Here is a 10,462-nt window from a genome sequence, read left to right as displayed (position 1 = left end):
TCGGACTCCCGAGATTTTACTACTTGTGCGATTCTCCTGCACTTGGGAGAACAATTTTATTTTTGCACCAATATGCTTCCCGACAATTAAAGTCATATGAGGAGAACTCCCCCGTTCATGATCTGGAACTTGCTGCTGTTGTGTTTGCATTAAAAATTTGGAGACATTATTTATATGGTGAATCTTATAAGGTGTACACTGATCACAAAAGTTTGAAATACTTTTTTACCTAGAAGGAACTAAACATGAGACAGAGAAGATGGTTAGAGTTACTGAAGGATTATGATTTGTCTATTCATTACCATCCGGAAAAAGCTAATGTGGTAGCAGATGCACTGAGCAGAAAATCCACTGGTAGTATTGCTGCCTTACTCACCTCTCAGAGGAAAATTCTGGAAGATCTGAGGAGAGCAGAAATTGAGGTATGTTGGCATGACCCTGATACACAATTGGCAAACTTACGTGTCCAACCTACCTTGATAGAGAGGATCAGGATTGCTCAAGCAGATGACCCTCAGTTGCAAAAGCTTAGAAGTGATATTGAATCAGGTTCTCAATCAGAATTCAGACTTCATGAGGATGGATCATTGAGATACAGGAACAGAATGTGTATTCCAAATGACTCCGATTTAAAGAATGAAATTATGAAGGAAGCTCATAATACTGGATATACAGTGCATCCTAGGGGTACTAAGATGTCTAAGGATTTGAAAGGTACATTTTGGTGGAATAATATGAAGAAAGAAATTGCACAATTTGTGGCTCGGTGTTTGACATGTCAGCAAGTTAAAGCAGAGCATCAAAGACCGGCAAGGTTGTTGCAGCCCCTACCACTTCCTGAATGGAAGTGGGAACACATCACTATGGACTTCGTCTCCGAGTTGCCTCGCACTCCTAAAAGTTATGATGCTATATGGGTGATTGTGGACAGATTGACAAAGTCGGCACACTTTTTGGCATTCAAAGTAGGAATGACCTTGGAAAAGTTTGCAGAGCTCTACATTGAACAAATAGTGAGGTTGCATGGAGTACCCGTATCCGTTGTTTCCGATAGGGACTTGCGGTTTGTATCTCACTTTTGGGGTAGTTTGCATAAAGCCTTGGGGACCACTCTGAGCTTCAGCACAGCTTTCCACCCTCAGACTGATGGCCAATCAGAAAGAACCATTCAGACCTTGGAAGATATGCTAAGAGCTTGTGTAATGGATATGAAAGGTTCTTGGGACCGTCACTTGCCTTTGGTTGAGTTTGCATATAATAATAGTTACCAGGCAAGTATTCAAATGGCACCTTATGAGGCTCTATATGGAAGAAAGTGTAGATCACCTATCTGTTGGGATGATGTTGGTGAAAGAAAAACTATGGGCCCCGAGATTGTGCAGCAAACAGTAGAGAAGATCCAACTAATCAGGAAACGCCTCCGGATAGCTCAAAACAGACAGAAAAGTTATGCAGATAATAGAAGAAGGGAATTGGAATTTCAGGTCGGAGATTATGTATTTCTGAAAGTGTCTCCTACTAAAGAGGTGATGCGATTTGGAATACGCGGAAAACTCAGTCCATGTTATGTGGGCCTCTTTGAAATTCTGGAAAGAGTAGGAGCTGTGGCATACAAATTTGCACTCCCACCTTCACTGTCTGGAGTTCACAATGTTTTTCATGTTTCTATGTTGAGGAAGTATATTCCAGATATGAGCTATGTGATTGAAATGGCTCCCCTGCAGCTTAGAGAAGATTTGACATATCCTGAGCAGCCTATACGTGTGGTTGATAGAAAAGAACAAGTGTTGAGGAGGCGTACGATTCCTTATGTTAAGATCCAGTGGAGCAATCACTCAGAACGAGAGGCTACGTGAGAGCTGGAGGACGAGATGAAAGAAAAATACCCGGACCTTTTTGCAAGCTAAGGTATGTTAAATTTCGAGGACGAAATTTTTCTTTTAGGGGAGGAGAATGTGAGATACGGGGCTGAAGTCGGCAGCCCTCGCCGACTTCAGCCCCGATTCGATTCGGGAGGAACTGGAATAGAGGATCGCGATTGCGATCCTCTCCGGCTCCTCCGGGGGACAAACGGGGCAACGGCGCCGCGCGTATCCCGCGGCACCCCTCCCAGTCCATCCGCGGCCAATTCACGGCCGCGGATCTCACTTGACCGCCGCGAAAATCGCGGCGGAGGGCCGTTGCAATGGGGCGTTAAAACCCCATCTTTCCTTCCCCTAGGGCCACCGCCGAGCCCCCTCCTCTTCCTCTCCTCCCTCTCCTTCCTCTGCACCCGCTTCCTAAGTCGCCGGCGAGCCGCCTCGGCCAACCACCACCACCACCCGAGCCTCCCCTGTTTCGAGATCTCCTTCCTCTTCGGAAAGTGTCGTCGCCGCCGCCGCTTGACACCAGATCGATCCTCCCTTGGCCGAGACCCACTACCTCTGTCGACCGCCGGTAAGCTTCCCTCCTCCTTGTCTTCGTTCCGTTGCCATTTACCCTTGATTTTTCCCTCTGTTTTGGCCCCAAACCGAGACCCCTCTCTGTCTCTTCCTCCCTGTTGGCCACCGCAACGGCCGCTAGCCGCCATGGTGGCCAGCTGGCAGTCGACCGAGGGGTGGCCTCCGGCCACCCCGCCGCCCCCTTCCTCTTCCGCTCTCCCTCTCAGTTTTCCCCTGCCGTGGGGGGGGGTGCGTTGGGGAAGAAGAAGGCCCATGTGGGCCGAACTGGGCCAAGGCCCAGTTCACTATGGGCCCAACTTGGGCCCAGTTGGAACCTGAAAACAAAAAAAAAAAAAGAAAGAGATGAAACCCAGTCTAGACCCAAAATCGGAAATCCAGTTCAGACCCGAAACCCGAACCCGTTTAGCCAATAAATGAAATTTTGCAGATAAGCCCTTGGCAGTATATTATTTCACAAAAAGGGTATTCTGTAATTTATGTTTGATCCCTATAAGAAAGATTTATTGCGTAAAGGTCCTCAAATATATTATTTAGTCCCTTCACTCAAGTTTTATTATAGAATAGTACCCCGTAATTAAGTATTAGTCCCTGCAATGAATTTTCATTGCATAAATGAACCAATTAGATTCCCACCTTGGGGGCCTTATTGGGCCGGGGTATGCGGGCCCATTGGCCCGTGTTCGATGTGGGCCCTATCGGGCCATGCCCATTATGGACCAACTCTGGGCCCTGTTAGGCCATGTCCAATAATATTATTTTTAGTTTTGCTTAGCTCCAAAATTAACAATGAAATTAATTAAATGTTAACAGGTGAACCTGATCCGCCTGCCTAAAGTAGGAATTAAGCGAGAAGAGGTAAGTAACTTAATACTTCAAGTGAAATTTTCAAATTATTTGATAAATAGATTAAATTCTGATAAATATTTTGTATTCTGTAAAATAGGTCAGGCATATTAAATGTTATTTGAAAATTATGTTATATGCTCTGAAATCCGCAAAATAGGTTTGGATAATTTATGAAATGTATTTTTCTATTTATATGCATTCTCAGCATGGCTATGATCTATTCTGTTCTGTTCTGGCCCCGCCAATGGGGATTATACGTTGGACCTGTCGACTTGTAATCTGTGAGGAACCGGTTTCGACACCGCGCTACCGGTGATTAGAATAGTGATTTCTGGACACCGTTGACACTGGTGACTAATAATAGTGGTTTCTGGCACTTTGTGCAACCCATGCCACTGGGTTACGTGGCCGTAGCCTATCATGTTGAGATTATTATATCAGAATTTTGTAAAAATGATATTATTTGTGATTTATTCCAGACATTATCCTGTATTTTGATCTGATATGCTCTGACCCCACTCTGGGATATTTTGTTGCTTACTGGGCTAGTGTAGCTCATTATTCTGTTTTCTCCATTTTTCAGATCCAGAGGCTTGATCGCACGGAATTGGGGAGTGCGTTAGAGTTTCCGATGATTCTTCAGTTATTGGTATTTTAGTTAGTTTAGTTTGGACATTTGAATTATGTTGGCATATGTTATTTTGGAGTTTTGTAAGACTGCTTTTGAATGATTTTAAGTATTTTGTCAATTTTAAGCATATGCTATTAATCCTTAAATAAAGTCTTGAACATCTGTATTTGCTTTGATGTAATCCGATGTCTTGCACGTCTACGCGGCCCGCCGTGCGGGTGTGCGGCGTCTGCCGCGCCTCGGGCTCGGGGCGTGACACTAGTCTTTGGGGAAACACTAATGGAAAATTAGAAAAATTGCGGGGGCCCGATGAGAGACTTAGAGCAGAGCAAAAATGACTGAAGATAGAAAATCACAACAAAAGGTTTTAGAATCTAAGCAACAGGACGGATGGGAAAAAGCATCCATCATCAAACAAAAAGAAATATAGATCACAAATTTCCACTAGAAACTGGAAGAGAGAATAGAGGAAAACATAGTGGAGAGCAGTATAAGGCTATGGGTACAATCAAGCAACAATATCAACTGCCTTCGACTTCTCTAATGCAAGGATGGAGTCCACCACTTCCTTCTCCTTCTCAGGGAATGAGAATCCACATATCATCCCTTGATCATGAAGAATTTGGGAGGGAACCTAGTGGGCATGGCTGGTCACCTTCTTCTTTCTCTTTGGAAGAATCAGCTTCGCTATCATGATTTTAACCACCTCGATAGCCTTGGATCTAGGAGGCCTCCTTGATTCCAATGAGGAGTGAACAAGAGGGAACTGACTTCCAATTCCCACTCCGGCTAGCTCCAGGGTGCTGACTTCGGAACTAACATTCTATATCTTCCTTGAAGTGGGACTATTTGTTGGGAACCCGCCCATGCCGCTGATATTTCAAAAAAATTCAGATGGCAGCGGAATCGACATAAGCGGGATCGACGTTCATCTCATGAACGTTATTTCATGAACTGTTCGTAGATGGGTAAGGATTAAAAACTTTTAATCTAATTAGAAGATCAGATCTTCACCTTGCGCGGGTAGATGATCACCGCAAATCTGAGTTCGTGGTTTTAGGAAGAGGGTTCGCTTGAAGCCGTTCAAGTGTCCGGCCTCTACGGGTATCCACACGAAGCAGAGATCCGATCAAAGCTCTCTAGTCTTCCCGGGGTGCTAGCTCCCTTGCAAAGACTTCTTTTGATGGTTGATTTCCTCCCTTTCAATCAACCCTTGATTGTGCTTTGGAGGAGGAAGAAGAAGGATGAAACTTGAAGATGAATCAAAACCCTTGCAGCCTACTTCCTTTTCCCTGCGTTGGAAGGAGGAAGAGAGGAGGAGGAGGCCGCCAATGGCTTCTTCTTTTCTTCCCTTTGCTTGCGGCTGAACCAAGGAAGGGAGAGGGGTGGCCACGGCTTGGAGGAGGAGGAATCCACTTCTACCTAGGGCGCCGGCCCCTTGTCCCTTTTTATAGCCATCTAGGGCTCCTACAAATTAGGAGCCCTAGACTAGTTTCCTAAGAGGGGGCGCCGGCCCCCTCTCTTCATCCCGCACAACATGGAAAGGGGAGGGGCGTATGCCCCTCCTCATGGTAAACCCTAATCCACATTAAGTAGGGTTTGGAATGCCCTAATGTGGTCAAGCCCTAATCCAATTAGGCTTAGCCCAAGGGTGAACCAATTTGGATCCAATCTAGGTAAGTCCTAATCCAATTAGAACTTAAATCAATTTTTGACTCAATTGAACTCTTCAATCCTAATCCAATTAGGAGTCTTATTGATTCATTAGATTAATAATTAATTGTGACTTAAGAAACCCTAATCCAAATTAGGACATATTTAATTTTAGTCCTAATCCAATTAGGACTCTTATTTGAATTCGAAGTCCTAATGCAATTAGGTCTTCTAGGAATCCTATTCCAAGTAGGAATCCAATTTTAATTCAAAACTCCTAATCTAATTAGGATTGTAGGAATCCTACTCCAAGTAGGAATCCCAGTCCTACTCCAACTAGGATTCCCAGTCCTAATCCAATTAGGACTCTAGAAATCCTATTCCAAGTAGGATTCGTGTTTTAAGTCCAATTAATCAATTCCCATTGTTCCTTCTTCAACTGAATATCAATCGAATTGATTACTTGTGATTCCTAATCACTATTCAACCATCGGATCGGTCAATACTTCTAGTGTGTGTGACCCCATAGGTTCTATTCTGACTGGTAGTGAGATATATTGCGATCTCTATCACAATATCATTGAAAACTTCTTTCAATGGGTTGGAACGATTCCAACTCAACTCATTAGGGTTTATCGATCATCGAGACAATCCCTATGAGTCCCACCATCCACCAGTGACACCTAGCAGCATGTAGTGGCTACCCAGCAGAATAGAATGGTGAACCTCTAGGTGCAGTTATTATGTGATACAGTCCTTCTATCGTGGATCCCTACAGGACGGAGGTCATGGACAACTCGTCAAACCCCATCGTCTGTCATATGTCAAGATTTATTCGACTTAAGTTCGAGAGCGGAGAACTCTTTCTCTACTGTGCAATCTGCCCCGGCCGAGGTCTTACGAACTCAGTCTTATAAATCACATAGGATCTCTCCTTATCTATCAAGGTCGATAGATTCCTTATAGGTGCATACCCTACTCCTACAGTGAACCTACTGCAGCCAATCTACACTGCATGGACCCATATGAGTAGAGACCATGTATGTGTGCAGTCAAACTACAATAACCTCACTGTGAGTGGCCGAAGCACCGCAGGTCAAAGGACCAGTCACACTACTGCAACATCATGCAAGTCACTGACGAGTGGATAGACATCCAAGTGACTTCTTGTATTGGTCACGCTCAGTACCCTTGTTCTCTAACAAGCACCTGCACTATTACTTCAGTATCCCCACACCGTGGACTTGAGTCTCGTCCATCCATAAGGAAAGTAATGTGTGCACTGATCTCATCGGATCGATCACCGCCCTCGTGATGATCCATCGATCAGGAGCATTCAGAAATTAATTACTAATGATGCATGGCTCAAATTCTTAACTCTTAAGAATATGCATCATCATCTTATTAATTCTTGGACGATTCATAGACACATAATCAATATGAATAAAAAAGATGCCTTTTATTTATTCAATAATAAAGTCAAATACAAATTATGTCCCAGAATTAATAATGTGTCAGCCAAAAATTGGCTTCTAGGGCATACATCTAACAATCTCCCACTTGCACTAAAGCCAATCAGTCATATATCTTAGTCCCATCTTCTCAAGGTGGGCTTCAATCTTTTGCTGACTTAGCTGTTTAGTGAATGGGTCTGCCACGTTGTCCGCGGAGTCTACTCTCTGCACTTCGACATACTTCTTCTCAACATAGTCGCGTATGAGGTGGAAGCGCCGCTCTATGTGCTTGGACTTCTGATGAGACCTTGGCTCCTTAGCAAGAGCTATGGCGCCATTATTATCGCAGTAGAGTGTTATGGCATCTGATGACATTACATCCAATTCCGCAATAAATTTCTTGAACCAGAAGCCTTCCTTAGCAGCTTCAGAGGCGGCGATGTATTCAGCTTCCATAGTAGAATCAGCAATGATCGGTTGTTTAGAACTCTTCCAATTCACCGTACCACCATTGCACAAGAACACATATCCAGATGTTGACTTCCTATCATCGACATCAGTCATGAAGTCTGAATCTGTGTACCCTTCTACCTTTAACTCTGATGATCCTCCAAAGACTAAGAATAAATCTTTGGTTCTTCTCAAGTACTTAAGAATATTCTTCACGGCTGTCCAGTGTTCTTCACCTGGATTCGACTGATATCTGCTTGTGACACTCACAGCAAGAGCTATATCAGGTCGTGTACATAGCATGGCATACATGAGGCTCCCTATTGCCGATGCATAAGGTATCTTGCTCATGCGTTGAATCTCTTCAGATGTGTTGGGGCACATCTTCTTGGAGAGATGAATTCCATGTCTTAGGGGTAAGAGACCCCTTTTAGAGTTTTCCATGCTGAATTTTTTCAGCACTTCCTTTATATACATTTTCTGTGATAGGCCAAGCATCCTTTTAGATCTATCTCTATAGACCTTTATTCCCAAAATATAGGATGCTTCCCCAAGGTCTTTCATGGAGAATTCTTTTGACAACCAGACCTTGACCGAGGTTAGCATGGGAATATCATTCCCTATTAGTAGGATGTCGTCCACGTACAGTACGAGAAATACGACAGCGCTCCCACTAATCTTTTTGTAAACACACGGTTCCTCTTCGTTTTTGATGAAATCAAACGTTTTGATTGCGTCATCGAAACGAGTGTTCCAACTCCGAGATGCTTGCTTTAGTCCATAAATGGACCTTTGCAGCTTACAGACCTTGTGATCTCCATCACTGGAAGTGAAATGCAGAGGCTGTTCCATATAGATATCTTCTTCAAGATATCCATTTAGGAAAGCAGTTTTCACATCCATCTGCCAGATTTCATAATCATGAAATGCTGCAATGGCAAGCAATGTTCGGATGGATTTCAGCATGGCTACAGGTGAAAAGGTCTTCTGATAGTCAATGCCTTCGCGTTGACTATACCCTTTCGCCACCAGCCTTGCCTTAAAGGTCTCTGCCTTTCCATCCGAACCTATTTTTCTTTTGTAGATTTATTTGCATCCAATAGGTACAATACCTTCTGGTGGATCTACTAAGATCCAGACTTGGTTGGAACGCATGGAGTCTAACTCTGATTTCATGGCTTCCAACCATTTCTCGGAATCGATATCAGATATCGCCTCGTTGTAGGTTTTGGGATCCTGTATGTGATCCCTATCTCCCACTAGGAACATTTCCTCGGTATCCTCTTCTAGTACACCTAAGTATCTATCGGAAGGATGGGAGACCCTACTAGATCTGCGAGGTGGTTGAGGGACATCGTGTACTGGCTCTATATTAATGGATTCGATAGGATCCATGACTCGTTGCTTTTCAGAGACTTTCTCTTCAAGCTCAATTTTCCTCCCACTGCCTCTATCAAGGATAAACTGTTTTTCCAAGAAGATGGCATGACGGCTCACAAACACATTGTGATCCTCTGAGACGTAAAAACTGTATCCTAATGACTCTTTAGGATATCCTATAAAACGAGCACTTATGGTCCTAGCCTCTAGTTTGTCCACCTGTAGTCTTTTGATGTGGGCCGGACATCCCCAAATCTTGAGATGACCAAGACTTGGTTTCTTACCATGCCATATCTCATACGGTGTGGTAGGAACGGATTTAGAGGGAACTCTATTCAGTAGATATACTGCGGTAAGTAAGGCATCTCCCCAAAGAAACATAGGTAAATCAGTGAAGCTCATCATGGACCTGACCATATCCAATAGGGTCCGATTCCTCCTCTCTGACACCCCGTTGAGTTGAGGTGTACCTGGAGGTGTCCACTGTGAGACTATGCCATTTTCCTTGAGATAGTCCCGGAATTCCCCACTAAGGTATTCTCCTCCTCGATCTGATCGAAGAGCCTTAAGAGGTTTTCCAGTTTGTTTTTCTACTTCATTCTTGAACTCTTTGAACTTTTCAAAAGATTCAGACTTGTGTCTCATAAGATACACATACCCATACCGTGAATAATCATCAGTAAAGGTAATGAAGTATGAATAACATCCCCTGGCTAGCACATCGAATGGGCCACACACATCTGTGTGTATCAAGGTAAGTATTTCAGTGGTCCTCTCCCCATGTCCTACAAAGGGCAATCTAGCCATTTTTCCTTGAAGACAGGACTCGCAAACTGGATATGACTCGAAAGTCAATGAGCCAAGAGGCCCATCTTTATCCATTTTGTTCATTCTGTCCTCTCCAATATGGCCAAGCCTAAGGTGCCACAAATACTTTTGGTTTATCTCATCCCTGGATCTTTTGGATCCTTTGGCACTCACTTCTTGCTCAGACACATTTATAGATACATCCATATGCAAATGATAGAGACTGTCAATTATAAAACCACGTGCGACTATTTTATTTCTGAAATAAATAGAACAGCAGTCTTTGTCAAATGTAAAAACATGACCTTCCTGTGCTAGACATGAAACAGAAATCAAATTTCTGCTAGCAGCAGGTACCTAATAGCAGTCTCTAAGTAATAAACTAAAATCAGACGGTAGTCGCAGATGGTAGGTGCCCACAGCCACAGCAGCAACTTTTGCCCCGTTGCCAACCCGAAGGGTTACACGCACCTTCCGCCAGCCTTCTACTTTCCTTTAGACCCTGCATGGTAGTGCACAGATGAGCACTAGAACCAAAATCTATAACCCAACTAGAAGTAGAAGAAACCGTTAGATTAGTTTCAATTATGAGCAAGTCTATACCTTCTGAAGGTGTGTCACCTTTCTTGTTCTTCAGGCTCTCGAGGTATGAAGGATAGTTTCTCTTCCAATGGCCGTCGACATTGCAGTAGAAACATTTTCCTTTGTCGTTAGCCTTTTTCTTTTGAACTTCCTTCTTTGGCTTCTTGTCTTTCTTCTGCTTCTTAGCAACCTTCTTTTTCTTCCAAGTAGACTTTCTC

Source organism: Phoenix dactylifera, chromosome 3 (assembly GCF_051530095.1).
Source record: "Phoenix dactylifera cultivar Ajwa chromosome 3, Ajwa_hap1_PhDact_Kaust_v1.1, whole genome shotgun sequence".
Lineage (NCBI taxonomy): Eukaryota > Viridiplantae > Streptophyta > Magnoliopsida > Arecales > Arecaceae > Phoenix > Phoenix dactylifera.
The sequence above is the reverse complement of the archived record's forward strand: the minus strand, read 5'-3'. Positions refer to the sequence as shown.